Below are 19,495 nucleotides of genomic sequence, written 5' to 3' on the forward strand. Positions count from 1 at the left end.
GAGGCAGCTGTACTCTTTGAGGTCAAGGTCATTGAAACAGGAAACTAGAAATCTAGTCCACGTTCTTGGGCTTCAAAACAAATGATCTTTCCAACTTTTCAAAATTGATTTCTACCTTATGGCTGAAATCAATTTCTAATGAAACCTATTTGTCACCTTAATCTGGTGGTTCTCAAAGTGTCATCCCTGAACCAGCAGTATCAGCATCACCCATGAACTTGTTAGAAAGTCAGATTCTGTTTGCCCCAGACGTACTGAATCAGAGAATCTCGGAAAGGGACTCAGAAATCTGTGTTTAACGAGTCCTCTGACACTGAGGCATGCTACATTTTGAGAACTACTGCTTAGTCAATAATCTTTGTGGAATGAACAGGACATAGAACTAATACAACATTTTCTCTTTTTGTGTATGAACAGGATTTGAGCAATTGCTCAGCTTAGTAACAGCATGCTTTCCCCCGCAATTCTAAATTTCAACTTTGCAGTAAAATCTGTGAGAGACATTGTTTGGAAAATGGTCCTTCAGCTTTTTTATAGCTGCTTTAGGTATACCCCAAGCCTCAAAAATCTATCCAACCAGGGGTCAGGTCTTAAAGAATCACAGGTCAGCTTCATCTTTTGCAACTCTGTCAGGTATTTCTTATGATATTTCATCTATTCTTCGACCTCTATTTTCAAGTTGTTTTCTCTTTCATGCCTCCGAAGACTTAGATCTGTTTCTAAGTTTCGTTTTGCCTAAAGGAAAGGTGTATCCAAAGCTACAGTTTATTTCAGCAAGAAGCCTCAGGAAATCTTAGCAGAAAAAGGTCATCATGTCATTACCTGCTATCAGATGTTGGTGTGCTGATATGTAAGTTTAGGCACTAACTTGATAAGCACTGATATTACTGGCAAACACTCTCTAGCAGATTGCAGTGAACAAATTTATTCTGTGAAATAACTTCACTGAAATAGGGTTTTAAAGGTTCTGACCTGAATGCCCAAACATTTAAAAAAAAAATGACACTGAGCCTAGTATAGGGTGAACAGTCAAAGAACGTGAATTGAATGAATGCATGAACCAATTTCAAGAATCAGGAATTCAGATGACATTCTGAGAAAAGAGGGCACAAGTGTAATACATCCTAGGAAAGCAGGTCTATATGGAGATATGATTAATGTTTTGGGATAGTAAATACGTTAAGAAGATGACCGTTACTGAAAAATAATTTTTTCTAATATAATCAGTACTCCGTAAGTGTTTATGTTTGTTGCTGATAACATTAAGAATTCACTCTTAAACAGTGTTGCTTTTCTTTGCAGACGGAGATATTCAAGATTATGCTGAGCTAACTGCATTCTGGGATATTCATTCCTTGCTTATATCCCCAAAGGTACAGGAATTTCACACATAAAAGTACACAGTATATTTTGAAGAACAGTTAATTATTTTGATTTATCAAAAATTAAGTGGAATAGTCTGAATACACAAATAACTAACAAAGGGAAATGTTCCTCATGAAAATAGCTTTCATCTCTACTGGGGTCCCACTAACTCTCTGGAACACAGCTGCTTCACAGGTAAAATGAAAAAAATAATATGATAGCCGTGCACATGACGTACTGGTTCCTGATCTAATTTGGGGTTCTTGTGGAAAAAAAAATCACACTGGATTTTTCTTTTTATAGAAGAAAACTTACACGCCAGGGTTTTTGTGTTTTTTTTTTTGTTTAATTAAAAAGTAAACTTACGGTATCTGGGAGTTTAAATGTCTACAAGGCCCCAACCTGAGACAAGATATCTCTCCACCATTCACACAAGGGTCTTTATAAAGTACCTTCTGCATGAACTCTTTCATCGAGAAAAGGAGACAGGATACTTCATTATACTGAGTGTGTATGCTGGTACTCTCTCTAAGAACAGCAGCAGTACAGTGAATGACATTGATAACTTCAGAGTATTTATTATCCTCAGGGCACCATCTAAACGTTTTATCTTCAACATCTCATTTAATTACCATATAAGATGGATAGGATAGCTGTTAAGCCTATTTTACTGATAAAAAGACAAAATCTCCTAGAGGTTCAATAACTGGCACAGGGTACAGCTAATAAGTGGAGGTGCTGAATACAGCCACAGGCCATCTGACTGTGAGCCTGTGCTCTGATCTCTAGTCCTGAGGCCTTTCACTTATACAGTATGGGAAAATATTTATGATGTTAGACTTAAATCATTTTTAGAGCATACTACTTTCTTTCACCCTTAAAAATTGGGAGAATCAATATTCTTCTTTAATAAGGTTCTGTATTTATAAACTACATCTGCTTTGTAATGAACAAGAAGCAAACTTCATTCTGTCTTGGAAATATTAATGGAATTGTGCATTAATGTAAAATAAGCAAGGGTATCCAACAGACACACATGCATACTTTTTATCCAATAAACACACATGCATACTTTTTATCCAATAAACACATGTGCACACCTTGGGGTGACTGTTTTGTACTATGATTCAACAAAACATAATTTCCATGATTATAGATGGCAAGTATAAATTCATTATTTGTGGTACACAAACTTAGTTATTGAAATGTAACTGGTTTAAAGGATTATGCTTAAAACCAAGGAAAGGAGAATTCCTTTGGGGAAGCAGTTACTAAGAGTCACTTGGACAACATAACCAGCATTGAGTAGGATTCCTGACTTGTCACAATAAAGAATACGGTCTCACCTCTCACCAACCCTCTGATCTCTGAATTTCTTACTTGATTTCATTTTTTTTAAATCAGGGTTTTGTTCCAACATGTTATAGAATATTTAAGTCACACTGGAGTTCTGACTAACCTCAGTGAGGCACAGGTAATTATGGAATCCTTTTGAAATAACAGTTGCTAACAAGTCACCCAGGTTCTCAGCATCAACCTTGAGCCTTGAATAGATACCAGTAGATTCATGACCCCTGATCTAATCAGTTGTCCAATTTTCCTTTGCTGCTTCATAACTGGTTTTTGGTAGTACTCCTCCTTCATTACTGACTATAAAACCTTTATTCAGAATCCTATACAACTGTTTCTTAAGATACCATCAAAGACTAATTCTCTGGAACCTGAGCTTTTATGGTTACACAGCACTATAAAAAAAAAAAAATTTAAGTTCACTAAAAAGTGTGACTGAACTTAGACTAAATTTTATTCAACCCAGCTGGATGAATGAATACTGAATGGAACTTTGCATAGGAAAAAAATGGTACAACTACACCATATCTAATCATTTTTTCAGAAATAATTAGAGTTTGAAAATGTTCAAGCTATTTCCAGAAAAGGGTTATTGTCAGATCTGTAGTCATTCAGTTGGCCTTATTCTATCAACTAAATGTGTGCCCATTCTTTAAGACCCAGATAACTCAAACTTCAGGGAAGCCTTCACTGATTACATTAGTCCATAAGGATTTCTCTCCCCACTAAACTCTAGTGCTACTCTATGAATCACACTGCTCGGTAGTATTTAAATGCTTCTTAACTTTGTTCCATGTACTGAGTCTTACTTAATCAACAGAATTGTAAGCTCTTCAAGGGCAGAGATCAGACTTTAGTTCACTTTTCACACTCCCCCAGGTATTTAATACCAGTGTCTGCCATGGAAATGCTTTATTGAAGTATTCACCGAATCAAGTGCCAATGTTATTACTCACTTTGGTTTCTAGACCCTTGAGCAGGAAGAGATAGGGCTCCAAAGAAAGAAAGATTTGTCTCAACAGAACTAGACAAACAATTCGAGTCAACTCAGATCAATGAACATTTATTACCCAGCCTGCTGCGGGCGCCACTGATCGCTTCCTTCCCTGAGCTTCTGAGCACTCTTGTCTCTAATACTCAACACAACGCTTACTCATGTGCTCTCTTCTATCGTGATCTGACTTCTCTGGGTGTATCTGTCTTATTTCCCCTCCATTAGGTTGTATGAGTTTGAGCCAACTAATAATCACTTATGTTTAACTGTTTTGATGTACACATGTTTCAACATTGTGTGGCTCTATCGAAAATATTCTTTAAAGCAGGATCTGTGTCATATTTCATTTATCAACCAGCCTTTTCTCAGTGTGAGTTTGGTGGGTATTAAAAATGTATTCAGTCAATTCAAACAAAAATCAAGAGTCAAAGTATCAGAAATCAAGCTTTATGATAAATGATTTAAATGACTTCATATTTATTATCTTAGGAATACTTTATTTCCTTGTACATTCAAAAACGTGTGTGTGTGTGTATATATATATATACACACACACACACGTTTTTCACTATGTCTATACTTACATCTATATTTGTATGAGAATCAGCTTTGTTAAAAATAAAGCAATCAGCCATGTATCTTGCTACTTAAAAATTAGAATATCTGAGAATCTGTAATAAGTAAAAGGGAGTACTTTCTCTCAGCTAAAGTGCAGAATCTAGTGATACCACAGAAGCTTGGATTCTGAGAGGTCTGCCATCTAAGCCAGGCAAGTCAGTGAACAAACTCGTTGGAGCATATGGTCTACTCAATGTTCGCTGAATTTTCCAGAAGAGTGATTCCACTGGCTGCACTGATAACCTATTTTAGTATCTAATTTCCCTAGCCATCAAGAAATTTCTCTGTACATCTAACATAAATGTCTTAGTACAATTTAAGTCCATTTTGTTTTATTTAGCCCTCTGTAAAGCTATGTCACTATTGATCAACTGTTTCCTCCTCTCCCTTTGCTGGCTGGATTGTGAGAAGATTTAGGAATTGCCATCTAGTTAACAAGCCCTAAGGAACCTGCCTGCACCATCTGTGCTCATTTAATATCTGCTTTTAAAAAATCTTAGTTTAAGAGAAAGAAAATGTGGTAGTGTTTCAAAGTGATAGAAATAAAGTACAGACATAGTGACTTAGGTTCAAAATACTGGCCTTACAAAAGAATTGTTATTATAATTAGTGTCAATGTTGAAAGACAACCTTTAGCAACTGTCTCTGAGAAACGCCTGGGAAATATGTCCTGAAAACACTCTGGCTACTGATTAACTGTCAAACACAGACTCAAATACCTGTATCCCTCAAATATAGAATTCTGCCTTCCTGAGTGCTTATGCTTCTTTTCTGAAACCTGTCAAGCAATCCTGCCTCTTACTTCCTTCTTTGCTTCCTCTCTCCCTGACCCAACATGTCATGTCCTTAAGAAACAGTTTAAGACTCTCTCTTCCATGAAGACTCTCTCCTCTGATCTTTCGCATTTGTAATCAGAGTCCATTATTGACGTTAGCCGGAGGTTTCGGTTTTTTCTAATTGATTCATATAATTTAGTCTCGTCTCCTGAGTTATACTGTAAAATCTTTCAGGGCAACAATAATGTTAATTGATTAATAGTTCTTGACAAAATTCTTCTTCTTTTATGTCTTTAACAGGCAAAACAGAAGAACTTCTGTGTAGTAAAAATACATGCATATGCACGCACACATACACACATACACACAGACCCAATATTGGGAAACAACAAGCCAGATTTCCTATATATGTGCCACTGTTGGCTCCTGGCTTCCCTAAACTTGACATTCCTTGAGCTGCCCATCTGTCTGATCCAATTTTGGTAAGCAGCAGAGAAACAACGGTTGCATTCTAAATATTCCATCACAATCACAAGTTCGAAGGCACAATAGAAAAATGTTCAGTCTCTAACTCCTGTCTCAATCGTGTATTGAGAACGTTTTAAAGCCTACTTCAACCACACATTGGGCGTATTTCATTGGACTTTCTCACTACATCAGGGCAGAGTTTTCTTCAGCTAGTGGTGCCTGAGCACCCATAACTCCTTGTTTTAATTCACTCTTTTAACCAAAACCTACAAAACATTCTATTTCACAGGTAATAAAAAATAGAAGCATATTAGACTGAAGAGATAAGAAACAAGGGCTCTTGATCCAAATGAGCCCCATCACTTACTCAAATTGTGGTCCTGGGAAGCTTCCTTAGTCTTCCTGATCCTCAGGTTTCCCTGTAAAATAGGGATGGCAGTAATACTTATATCACAGAGTTGCTGTAGGACTAAATAACTTAATGTATGTTAAGAAGTCAGAATATTACCTTGTACTTAGAAGTGCTATGTAAGTATTAGTTTTTAATTTTATAGAATTATTAAAATAATTACATTAAAATATATTAGAACAGCTTTAAAAGACTCGGTGCATTCTCTGTGGGATAACTGGACCTACAAAACACATGGGCTGATGGATGCAAAGGGGGTATGGCAAAGGTCAACAGAGGCACCAGCATAACGAGCGCCTTGGTTGATGGAATCAAAAATTTTCATAGAAAAGGAGCTAAAGGTAATTTCTGAATGATGAAAAGGAGTTTTAACATTCAAAGTAAGTGGAAGCAATTCTAGGCAGAGGGAATATTTACACAATGTTGCGTGCAACTGCATTATGGGACAAGGCAGACAGCACAGACTACTGAGACGCAGTCTCTGCCCTGCAGAATCTAATGTGTAGAGGAGATGGGACATGTGATAAATAACCATTGCACTGGACAGAGGGTAATGGATTTCCTGTGAGTACAGAAAAGTAGCAATTGCATCTATCCTTTTATTGAGTATCACTGAGTCCTCATACCAACCCCATATTGTGGATATTTCCTTCATTTTACACATAAAGAAGTTGAGGTATAGAAAGACTGAAAAAAACCTACCCAAGGTCACACAACTAGTTAGCGGTAGAATGAGATTTGCAACTGAAATTCATCTAAGATTTTGAAATTAACAATAAACTATGTTTGTTTATATTTAAGCCATGTATTAATGAAAATGTAGACTGTGTATAAAGAAAATTAAGGGTTGAGGGGTGGTGGCTGGTACCTGGTCCCCAACAGTAATATTTTGAAAGTATAACCAAAACTGAAAATCAGTCTATTTAAAGTAGACTCATCTCTTCTCTTAAATAACGCATCTCTGAAGTGGCTGCTATATCATTTAATACATATATTTGAGGAGAAAGGTAGATGAGTAGGTAAATAGGTAGATAGATTCATTTAGACTTTTTTTGTTATCCAATATGTTAATTATTAATAGAATATCTACCTGTAAACATTTATTGAATCACTCTCAAATTGTTTTTGCACAGTTTATCAAAATAAAACTAAAACTTTGGTAATCATTCATCACTCCAGTATAAATTGTTGACTTGAAGGTTATATCTGTATTTTTTACCTTAAATGTCTTTATGAATAATCTAGATAGAAAAAGAAATAATATGGAAAAGAAAAAAGAGGAGGAGAAAATTTGGAGAAACAGGTGTGTTATTTTTTCTACCAATCACCTCAGTCCTATTGACCTTTTCTTCAATTTAAACTGTTCTGGTCCATTCTGTTTGCTTTTCATTCTCTGTGCTGATGTGTTTTCATTTCTGCTCTTTTGTTGATTTTTGGTTCCTATTCCACTGAAGATCACAGCTCCCAGGGTACTTTCTCCAGCCTCAGCCCCCACCCAAACCTCTCAACTGGAGGCTGGGTCGTCATACATAAAACTAAGTGGGAACACTAACCCAGTTATCCAAATAGGCACGTAAATGCATCTACAAGTCTGAACTATCCATCTAATTGCTTCTTTTTTCCACTTTACTTAAAGCGTCTGTCCTGTGAATACTGTCAGTCACATTCCAGCTGAAGCCATAATTACACCTATGAGCATTCACTCCTTTTAGCCAAAGAATCAATTTAACTGGCATCCACCTCCCCCCACCCCTCAACACTGACTTGCTGGTCAGTGGGAGTGACAGATTAGTTGTTTCAGAGTCTTATAGAAATAGCCTTTGGATTTAGGTTATAAAAGCATCTCTTTAGCTAGTTCTGGGCAGCTCTCTGATGCTTCACGAATCCTGTGCAGTTTTATTAAAGACTTTCTCCATGAGTGAGTGGCAGGACAGCTTTAAAACAATTACAAGCATTTAAACAGTAATTACCAGAAAATTCCAATGCAAACAAAATATCTATTTTGACTACCATGAACAACTCTGTACAAACATTTCTCCCTCTCTCTCTGTCATAGATGTGGCTATCCATTTCACAGAAGGTTTAATTACAAATTTGTCTTCCTTATCTTCTGGGCCCACACTGCTGCTTGAGAAAAAGAGAAATAATATAGGTAGTAGTGGTAGAAGGGTTACAGTCAAGAGATGAAGAGACTGAAGATTTAAGCTTAGGGAGAAATTTTCTTGCAACAGAGGTGCACATGGCCTTGTAACTTTTAACCTAAAAATAAATTATAAATATTATTTATAATTCATCTGTAATTATATTCTCAGAGAGAAAGTTGACACAGTATAACATAACACTGTTCCTTTTGATGGTTTATATGAAATATTTTTTAAATGGATGACATTTTGGATTTAGTTTTTGTTTGGTTTACTTTTCTTTTTCTCTTCCTGAGGTAAGTTATGCCACCTTTTTGTATATACCCCTATAAACATGGGCATGAAATATAATGTATCTGATTTACTTACTTGCTGTCTTCTTAAACTCTATTAATTTTGTGAAAGATAATTTGAAGGCATAGGATTTTAGCATTTGTTAAATGCAAGTGAACACTCTTAAGAATACTACCATTCCCAGAAACTATGTTGTACGCTGTGGGAGCCATTAGCCATATGTGTCTATTGAGCACCTGAAATGTGGCTAGTCTGAATTGAGATGTGTTGGAAGTATAAAATACACACTGAATTTTGAAGACTTAATTTAAAAAAAAAAAACTGCAAAGTATCTCAATAATTTTTTACACTAATTATTTTTTAAATGAAAATATTTTGGGTATATTGTGTTAAATAAAATATATTATTAAAATTTTTGTCTCATGTCTTTTTCCTTTTTAATGTGACAACTAGAGAATTTTAAATTTCAAGTGTAGTTTGCATTATATTTCTATTTGATAGTATTAGTCTAGGTAAGGGAGGGCTGCCTCCTGAATTTGTAAAGGCAGTGAGAGAAGAAAACTATTCATTCAGTAGGATTTTGGCCTCAGTGGAGATGGAAACTGGCACTTCTGGAAGGAATGAAACTGATTATGACTGCGTTCTTAATTAGTCTTGGAGCTAGAAGGCTACTTTAGTCCACAATGGTGCCCAGTGACCAAAGTTTTGGCAGAAAAAATACTGCCATTTCAGCTACAGAATAAAATATTCAGCCTATCAAAAAGAACATTTAGTTAGAAGAAACAGAAAAGAGAGAGAAGAAACAATTAAAGAAAGCCAAAACATCAATAGAATTTAATCATTAAATATAATAAATAAGTAATTGCCAGTTTGGATACCATTTAAGTAGAGGAAAGAGAGCCAGGTAACTTGATGAATTATGCACTTACAGCCAAGAAGAAATCTCTATTTCCATTTGTTTCCCCAGTCAGTGACCCACTGAAGTAATTTCGTGGTTTAGCATAAACAAGTCTTTTGTTCTTATAGCACAATTGTTGGGAATTTTATTTTTCTTTGGTTAGACTTTTTTCTCATTGGTACCTTAAAAAATGGAAGGATTTCTTCTGCTATGTTTTTCTTTTTTACCCCTTCTTTCAGGGCTAGTACTACACTCCCTGAGAATATATTATTCAGCAGTGAGTTCTCTCCATATAGTGGCTAATGTCCTGGGAGGCAGTTTACCATCCACACAGTATGGTAAAAGTAACCATAGCGTTTAAGACTAATGCTGTATATAAAAGGTAGTTTGTTATTATAGTCAGATAACATTATTTTAAATTATCTAATCCAAAAACAGGCAGAAAATTACCATATCCAATCAGTCAAATTGAAAGCCTGGCTTCCTGTCTTAACAATTCCTTGTTTGGGGACCACCTTCCATTCTTTTGAAACACAGGGGAGTATGGTTGTCATTAAAATGTAATGCTTCTCCTTGAAATGCTAATCCTTGTTGCCACTTTATCATCCCAAGAACCCTCTAATGGGAATTTCATTAATATAATTGCATTCTTTGTGGTGTTTGGAGAGATGATCTCTTCTGAAATAGAAAAAACTCTAAATCATTCCCAAGCATCACAATACCTTGCTATGAATCAGGGAATGCCAGTGGTCAGTTAAATGCAGAAAAAAAGTCATCAAACAGGATTATGGCTCCTTCTGCAAGCAGAATGACTTGATACTGATACCAATATTTTCTGATCAAAATAAATTCTATAAGCAGTACTTTCATATAATTAGTAATAGGGAGGTTTTTTTGTTTTTTGTTTTTTAATTTACCTCTACTGGTTTACCATAAAGGGTCCAAATTAAGAACCGCCAAATGGAGAAGAAGTATAGAAAAACACATGGGATGTGTGGAGGTGTGGAGCTTCCACGCCCTCTCTCTTGGGTGTGTCACCCTCCCAGCACTTCAATGTGGTCACAAAGCCACAAGCTTCAGGAGACAATGTAGCACATTTTTATATTATTATATACTCTAAATTTATGTTCAGCATATCAATATTTTTAATCGTTTTTTAATCAAAATCCAATACTAACTTCCATACATCCACACTTTCACAGCTTTGACCTACATACCATCCTACCAAAGAGGAGTCAGTATAACCTCTAGGTACCTGAATTTCAGGACTGGTCCCTGTCCTGATAGAAAGTACATGTCTCTCGCTCTTTAATTTCTGAAATATTACTTTCCATGTTGACACTCAACTCTGGGAGGTCATACTTCTCCCTCATCTGGATTAAGAGATTTTCTTTTATTATATCTTAATACCCTTCATGGATTCCTATTATAAGCTTAACTACATTGAACTTGAAATTACCTTCTTATCTGGCTGTCACTTGACTTGTTTCCCTCAAAGTAGGGACCATCTACCTACATCACCAGTACACCACACTACTTAGACTATGGAGGGTGATTAACGTATTGTTGAGCTTTTTACTAACACATACCGGCCAAATTAGATCCTGTCTCAGCAGGAAATTCTTCTCCTATGCTCTTATTCCTAGTGTTTTGTATTGTACTTCCAATAACGGGTCCAGTAGAAGTGCTTCAAATGTGCATAAAATTTATGCCAATGGAAGAAAAGGACATAGGGAGAAAAAGGAGGACATGTCATTTATTTGATGTTGATGAGTTATTCTGATAAAGATTTAAAGAAAAAATAACATTTTTCTCATTAAATGTTATTTTTTGTTTAAATCTTATACTAGTTATTCATCTAGTTCTACATGATACTCAGAGTAAGGACGTTAATTTCTCATTTATGAAAGGTTAATATTTTTAAAAACTTGAAATTTAACACTAGATATAATAATGTATAAAATGTAGCCATAGATCGACTATTTGAAAATTCTTAATTATAATTTTAAATTGGGTAAATGGTCATTAAGTTGTGTAATGGCCATTTACAGATGAATTGGTGATTGATCCGCAGTCACATAAAGTTGCCATATTCAATATTGCTCTAATAAGGGATTTATCTTGGATCCATGTTTCTATAATTAATGATTAATTAGTTTAACTTAGTATAATACCTCTTGGAGGCCCTAGTCTCTGTTCTCAAATTTCTTTTTTTAGAGATCAGCTTTAGTACAAGAAGATCTATTTAAGATTCAGATGCATGCAAATTCCCAAAGGCAATCATCTCTTATTTGCAATACTTCTAGTGTACACATTAGTTACTTTCCTATTCCTGAGACATTCTGACATCTTAGCATTATCCACTGCTGAACATGTGAAATTAACATAACTTTTTTTCATATCTTTTGGGAAAAAGTTATCTTTCATCTAAGGATCAAGTATAATGAGCATTTAGTTGAATGACATTCTGCCTCATAGTCCAAAATGAACCCAATTTGAAGGTCAATTTCTTCCTTTCTTTCTTTGTTAATAACAAAATAACTCATTAAGTTTACGGTCAGATCATGAATGAAATCTCAATTACTGGCCCTCCAATTGGCTTAAATTGGTAATCTTCTCATTTTCAAGAATCACCACCTGCAGAGAGGTTGTCAGATGTCTCTATTCATGCCTGTCAACTGTGCTGATGTCCTGGTGTTGCAAGGGAAGAGTAACTCCTAAGGAGAGGTTCACACAAAGTCAGACTAAACTAAGTGCTAATTAAAAATGCAGCTTCTTCAGTCTAATACCAGAGGCACTGAATATAAATCTCTGCATGCAGAGCAATAAAACCTACATTTTACATATTTCAAGGATAATAATTTTCTTATGCACTAAGACATAACTGGTAAAGTCAGTGGGTAGATCACCATATTGAGAAATAGCTACCATTAAAGGTGTTTAACATGTAACTAAGTTGACTATCTATATTGGATCACGTATTTTCAGGGTGGGTTATAGGCAACACATATAGACTGACTGAAAATACCATGCCAGAGTAAAAGCTGTATTAGTCATCAAATTGAAAGTGTTCTACTTGGGTAAAATAACAACACTGAAACTAGCTGTGGAGGAAAATAATGCTTATTTTAGTAAGCATAGGTAAAATAAGTAAGTGTTTATAAAATAAACAAGTTATTGCTTCCTGGAAACTGGCAGAATCAGTTTTCTAAAAGTGAAGGGTAAAAAGTTCGAGATTTGCAGATATTAACTAACCTATGTAAAATAGATAAACAAGAAGTTTCTACTGTATAGCACAGGGGACCATATTCAATATCTTGTAGTAACCTATGGTGAAGAATATGAGAACAAATGTATGTATGTTCCTATGTGACTGAAGTACTGTGCTGTACACTAGAAACTGACACAACATTATAAACTGACAGTACTTCAATAAAAATATATTAAAACTGAAAAAAAAAATTAAGGGTAAGGCAATGGCAAGCATCAGGGTATAAGGAGGACTTATGACTTAAGTGGAACCTGCTCCCTGGAAGTTAGAGAAAGGAAGTGCAAACTGAGAAGCTGGAGAGCCCAGGAGAAACAGCTTTTCCCTGAATCATTTTCCTACACATGACTTTCTCCATTGCTTCAGTAAATATGCACACAGTTCAAAACATTTGCTTTGAATCTCTATGGAATCAGCCTTGACTGAACCAACTGTGGTCCTTGGACTACGGGCATAGGCCCCACATAGAATCTCAGCTCACTGCCAGACTGACTGGTTGAAGCCCAAAGATTAACCAGATGCCCACATGACTCACATTTCCATAAAAGTCTGAGAGGCATGGGCTTCAACATTCTACAGTTCAAACAGAAAGAAGCTACATCTGCCTTCTCACTGCCTTGTGCCACTTACCTGTCTCTCTTCTGAGCATGCCCTCCTAATCTGTTTTTCATTCTCCAGCCCAACATCTTAAAGGAAGCTTCCGTAAGGAACCAGCTTTCAGTAAACCCTCTCTCCTAAGGACCTATATGAATTTTATTTAGACACTTCTACATTAATTTGTATTTATGCTTTTTTAATTGAGAAAAAATACTGTGTTTATGTACACTTGTATTTTTAGCAGTCAGCAACGTGCCTGTCTTATATTTGGTGATTTATCAAATTTCATGGATTTAAAAAATCCAGATGATCTGGAAATCAAGTGATATGGTCAAAAACAGCAAATCTTCATGAAAGAGGATTATGATGACAAAGAGGTCTACTGCAAATATTAACCCAATCAACACTGAAAAATTAGCAAAATTATATCATTGCAATGATGATTGCTTTGTTTTCATTTCCACTGACATATCTGTTAATTGTTCACAGGACTATTAAACTGACATATGAACAGTACAATGCCAAAGAAGTAGACTAAATTTCAATTTTTTCCCTAATGTTTATTTTCTATTTTCAAGGAAAAAAAGAAATTATACTTTAAAATGAACAAATAAGGTCGTATATATCTGAAATGGAAATAATTTGCATTTATTATTTTTAAAAAAATCTCCCTGCTTTTCCTTATTAGGACTCCTACATAACTACTGCTGTGGTTAATATTTTCCTTCTGAAACTACATAGCCAAAAAAAAGAAAAAAGGGTAAATTATTCAATAACTGAAAACCAGAGCTGGAATAACCTATATGTCTAAATCATAAATTTTATTTTAAATAATATGTGAGCTTATGCACAGAGCATTATAAAATGTCAAATTCCCTCCTAAGACTCCTTCCTTAGAAAAATAATTGTATTAAAGCAAAATAGTTTAAAAGGACCAGCCATTAGACTAAAAGTGACTTTTATTGTTCTTTTTTTGTTTTAGTCTATACAATAAATAAGCATTTCTTTTTAAATAACATGTTTTAAGTGAAATGCAACAAAAGGTATCCTCTAAACACCAGCAAATATTCATTAGACTACACAACGTACAATAAACACATAGCTTTGAGCTATGGCTACGTAGTCTATGAACATGATTATTTTGCCTCGTAAATGGTGTAGTCAGTCAGGTAAATGTCAGATTAGTAGGCACTTTGTCAAACCACGTTAAATGTAACCAGTTTAACTAACTTATTTTTTATTGTTCTAAATCTATCTGATTAAATAGTGTTTTTATCTTACTTTTTAGAATACTTACATGTCAGGATGAAAAAAATAATACAAGAGGACTTACAAACACTTGCTCTTTCATCACATTCTTCCCACCAACCCCAACCCCACTGTTTTGTTTTAATCTTTAATGGTTTCTGCAGTAATTTAAATGTGTAAGCTTAAACTAGGAGTCCCTAATTTAGATAAAACCCTCCTGCTTTGTGAGCTAATAATTTAAGTTATATCATGCCTCACCTCTTCTTCCTGATTTCTATAGTCCGAGGTCTTGTATAATCAAGGCTCTACTTCACGTTCTGTTTACTTTCAGTATTATCACTGGGCTCCCTATTATGCCAGATGAAATTAGCAGCCTTACATTTTCTCACTCCTTTCATCTGATAGTTTTTATGAGATGCACCCATTATTTTCCATTTCCAAAATGTGTGTATATTTCTATGTGTATGTGTGTGCATGTGTATTTAAATTTTCTTGCCATGTCTATGTTTCTCTTGATCAAACTTTTTAGAGTTTTTACTATTTTATTAGTATTTTTAGAAAAAACTAGTTTTGGGATTTGTTGATCATCTCCATGTGTCTTTGTTGGTTTCCACAGCATTCTTCCCTTTGTTGGTAGTAATTAGCATTTTTTTTGTTGTTGTTGTCTTCTATTTACTATAAAATCTTCCCTTCCTTCCAAGTCAGTTTTCTTTCTTTGGTTGGCTTACATAGGCATTTCTCATTCTGCTGGTGATCCTTTGACATCCATTCATATGTAAGAATAGGAATAGGACTATTAATGCTAGTATTCTCCCACAACCAGCCCTAATGTGCAGTGCTTGGATTTGTGGTTTATTAACTCTCTCCTCTTATTAAGAAGATGGGGAAACGCCACATTCACGGGCAGGGCTTGATAACCAGTATGATTTCAGCAGATAGAGAACTAGCCATTAGATTACTCACTCCCAAAATTGTAGAATAAGGAGTTTTATTCTTTGATGTCTATGCTAACAGTGGGAGGCTTAGTTCTCCACAGTTTGCTAGTATGTTTAGTGTAATGTCTTCTGGTTTTTGCTTAGGAGAAAACACTAGGATGCTGGTAGCTACTAGTGGAATGACAAGGAAATGGAGTAGGGATGGTGAAGGTAGGAGGGAAAGCCCTGGAGCAGCTGCTTTCATAGGCAGCTTTCCAGAGAACTTCCCTTTCTCCAGCCCCGTTCTCAGGCCATCACCCAGCACTGTGCACACCAAGATGGAAATCTTTCTAAAGTTCATTCATTGAAGCCCCTTCCTGCATTATTCTGGCTGGCATATCATTAATCTTACTCTATTTTTTTCACTTATTATCAGGCTTCTATCGACTTTCTGCCTTTTGGTTTTTTTAATGTGTTGTAATATACTCATGGACCTATCCTGTTCTTTTTGCAGCTGCTATGGGTTTATTTTGTTTGTTCTCTTCCCATTTACTATCATATCTTAAGAATCATGTTAGTTCAGTAACACTTAATTCAGAATGATACTAAGAATCTAAATAAGACCTAGAACTCCATGGAAAAACTCTTTCATATCCTAAAAATGTTATGCTATAACTAACAATACTAATAATCATCAAGTCTACAAACAAAAACTTAGTATGTATTCCCCCCAAATGGGCTGAGTGTGGTTTTCCTTCTTTCTCCAGGGTGCCTCTTGCTATGGCTTTCATGTGGTCATTAATGCCAAGGACAATGCAAGTCTTTAAAGATTATATAAAAAAACATAGCCAGCTAAATCTTAGGGACACATGGCTAAGCATTCTCTAGAATATATAGAGTATATTTTTTAACACTATCTTGCATGCTTTTACCATGCAAGATGATGGATTATATGTTTCATTTGGTTATTTAATGTTGATAACACCCCAACTAACATGTGGTAGATAGAATATTTGCCCTCTTTTTACAAATGAGGAAACTGAGACTCAGGCTTATTAAGTAATTGTATCTGTTAAGTCTCTAGTGGTAGTGGCTCCTCAATTCTACAATTTGGGCAGCTACGGAGAAAAAAGGCTCTAAGGATAGAGGTGGCTCTTGGAAGCTTTTATAGCCAGGCCCACGAGACAGAATTGAGGCAGTGGGAGCCTGAGCCCCAACAAGAGCAGGCACTGATCCCTCGCCTAGTTCCCCGCTATGGCCACCATGGCATCAGGCTCCTAGAAGGAGAAGCAAGGATTCATCCAGGACTACAATGATGTCATGCAGATGATAACTCATGTCCTGGACAGATCATTCCACTGCAGATACATTAAATTTGGGACTGCAAATTTTCTGAGTAAAACAACAGAATGGAGAGAAAGATCATATCCAACTCTGATGTCTCTAGACACAGAGACTGACACAGACAGCAAAGACCAGTCTAGCAACAAGCTATCCCAAATTATTCTGAACACACTGACTATCTAATCTGCACCCTCCCTGGCACCCAGCACTCTAGAAGCTCCGTGCCTTGCCAACACTTGCCTAGGCCTCCAACCCCCACCCTCCCTCGCCAACAAAAGTAATCAGGGCTGAGATCACCTGCCATATATAGATGACTGTCCGTGTTCTGCTATATAACATAGAGCATATAACATATGCTCATTGGGGCAGTTTTCCTGTGCATGTGCTCACTCTAGCCAGCACCCAGTGATCTCTTTTATTTATTTATTTTTTGTCTTTAATTCTTTATTTCTTTATTTGGTCATAACCTAAATTAGGGAATAAAGTGAGCTTTAATCAGCCATTCAGTTATTTCCTGTTGAATTTCATCCTCATTGGTTCTTTTATTTTTTAATTGAAGTATAGTTGATTTACAATGTTGTGTTAGTTTCAGGTGTACAGCAAAGTGATTCAGATACACACACACACACATATATTCTTTTTCAGATTCTTTTCCATTATAGGTTATTACAAAATATTGAATACAGTTCCCTGTGTTATACAGTAGGCCCTTATTTTTATCTATTTTATATACAGGAGTATGTATCTGTTAATCTCAAACTTCTAATTTATCCTTCCCTGCTCCCCTTTCCCCTTTGGTAACTATAAATTTGTTTTTAATGTCTGTGAGTCTATTTCTATTTTGTAAATAAGTTCATTTGTATCATATTTTTAGAGTCCACATGTAAGTGATATCATATAACATTTCTCTTTCTCTGTCTGACTTACTTCACTTAGAATGATAATCTCTAGGTCCATTTATGTTGCTGCAAATGGCATTATTTCATTCTTTTTTATGTATATTGTATATATATATACCCACATCTTCTTCACCCAGTCATCTGCCGATGGACATTTAGGTTGTTTCCACATCCTGGCTACTGTAAACACTGTTGCTATGCTATTGGGGTGCATGTATCTTTTTGAATTAGAATTTTTGATTTTTCTGGATGCATGCCCTGAAGTGGGATAGCTAGATCATATGGTAACTCTAATTTTAGTTTTTTAAAGAACCTCCGTACTGTCCTCCATAGTGGCTGTACCAATTTACATTCCCACTAACAGGATAGGAGGGTTCCCTTTTCTCTATACCCTTTCTAGCATTTATTATTTATAGACTTGTTGATGATGGCCATTCTGACTGGTGTAAGGAGATACCTCATTTTAGTTTTGATTTGCATTTCTCTAATAATTAGTGATGTTGAGCATCTTTCTATGTCCCTGTTAGCCATCACCCAGTGATCTCCTGGAAAGCACAACTACAAATTTACAGTCTCTTGACAGGTGACAGATTATGATTTTATTGTTAAATATGCATGCATTTCTGAACATTAGCTTACTTAATTTATTTGAAATTAATCTTAAATTTTCTAAACTATGTTATCTGTCATATTTTGAAGTTAACATGCTTCTACAGTGCCTACTAGAATTTTATTAATTCTGACTCTGTTACAAGAATAGATTTTTTTCCAGAAGACTTCTGTCTTTCAAAACATGCATTTAATCATGTGTTGCTCTCTTAGTCTTTTATTACTTTATATTGAGAAAAAGATTATCATAATTCATATTTGAAATATGGAATACAACTCAGTAATAAAAAGGAATGAACCATTCATGGACATAGTAGCTTGGAGGAATTTCAAGGGCATTAAACTAAAGGAAATAAAGCCAAACTCAAAAGGTCACATAATGCATGATTCTATTTCTATAATATTATTGAAACAACAAAGTTACAGAGATGGAAAACAGATTAGTGGTGGCTAGGGGTTAGGAGTGATGGAAAGGAGATGGATGTTACAAAAACAGTAGCACAAGATATCTTTGTATTGATTCTAATTTTTTTTTTATCTTGATTGGTTTGGTGCTTACAGGAATCTCCAGGTGATGAGACGACACAGAACTTTATACACATATTGCACCAATGTCACTTTCCTGGATTTGACACTATGTTATAGTTATGTGAGATGTATCCATTGGGGGAAGTGAGTGAAGACTACACAGGGCTCTTTTGTACTACCTTTACAACTTCCTATGAACCTATAATTACTCAAATAAAAGAGGTTTAAAAATTTAAAAAGATAATTGAAATAAAAATTTAAATAGAAAAAATGCATTATATTTAGGAAAAAATAAGATCAGTTAGTACAATATATGTTTACGTGAAAGAATTCTAGAGAGACAGCATAGCCTACTGGTTAAACACGTGGCCTCCAGAGGCCAGTTACTTATAAGCTCTGTGACTCTGGGCAAATTGGTCCCTCAGTTCCCTTATCTATAAAATTTACGTAATAATGGGACCGACTTTTCAGGGTTGAGATGAGGATTGAATGCATTTCACTTTGTGAGGCATACAAGCAGTACTAAGAACATAAGGGGCTTGTTAGGTATATAAAAGCATAGATAGTAATATTGCTACTATAGGAGGTTAAGTAATTCACACAATAAACATGTATTGATTGCCTACTATAAGGTAGAAGCTACTTTTAAGTGCTAGAGATAGAGCTGTTGAAAGAAATAAAGCCCCTGACCTGGAGTTTACATTCTAGAAGAAAGAAAATAAACAAATTAATAGGTGATATAATAGCAACTAAAGCTGAAAACAGAAGAATACAA

This window comes from Camelus ferus, chromosome 5, assembly GCF_009834535.1.
Source record: "Camelus ferus isolate YT-003-E chromosome 5, BCGSAC_Cfer_1.0, whole genome shotgun sequence".
Lineage (NCBI taxonomy): Eukaryota > Metazoa > Chordata > Mammalia > Artiodactyla > Camelidae > Camelus > Camelus ferus.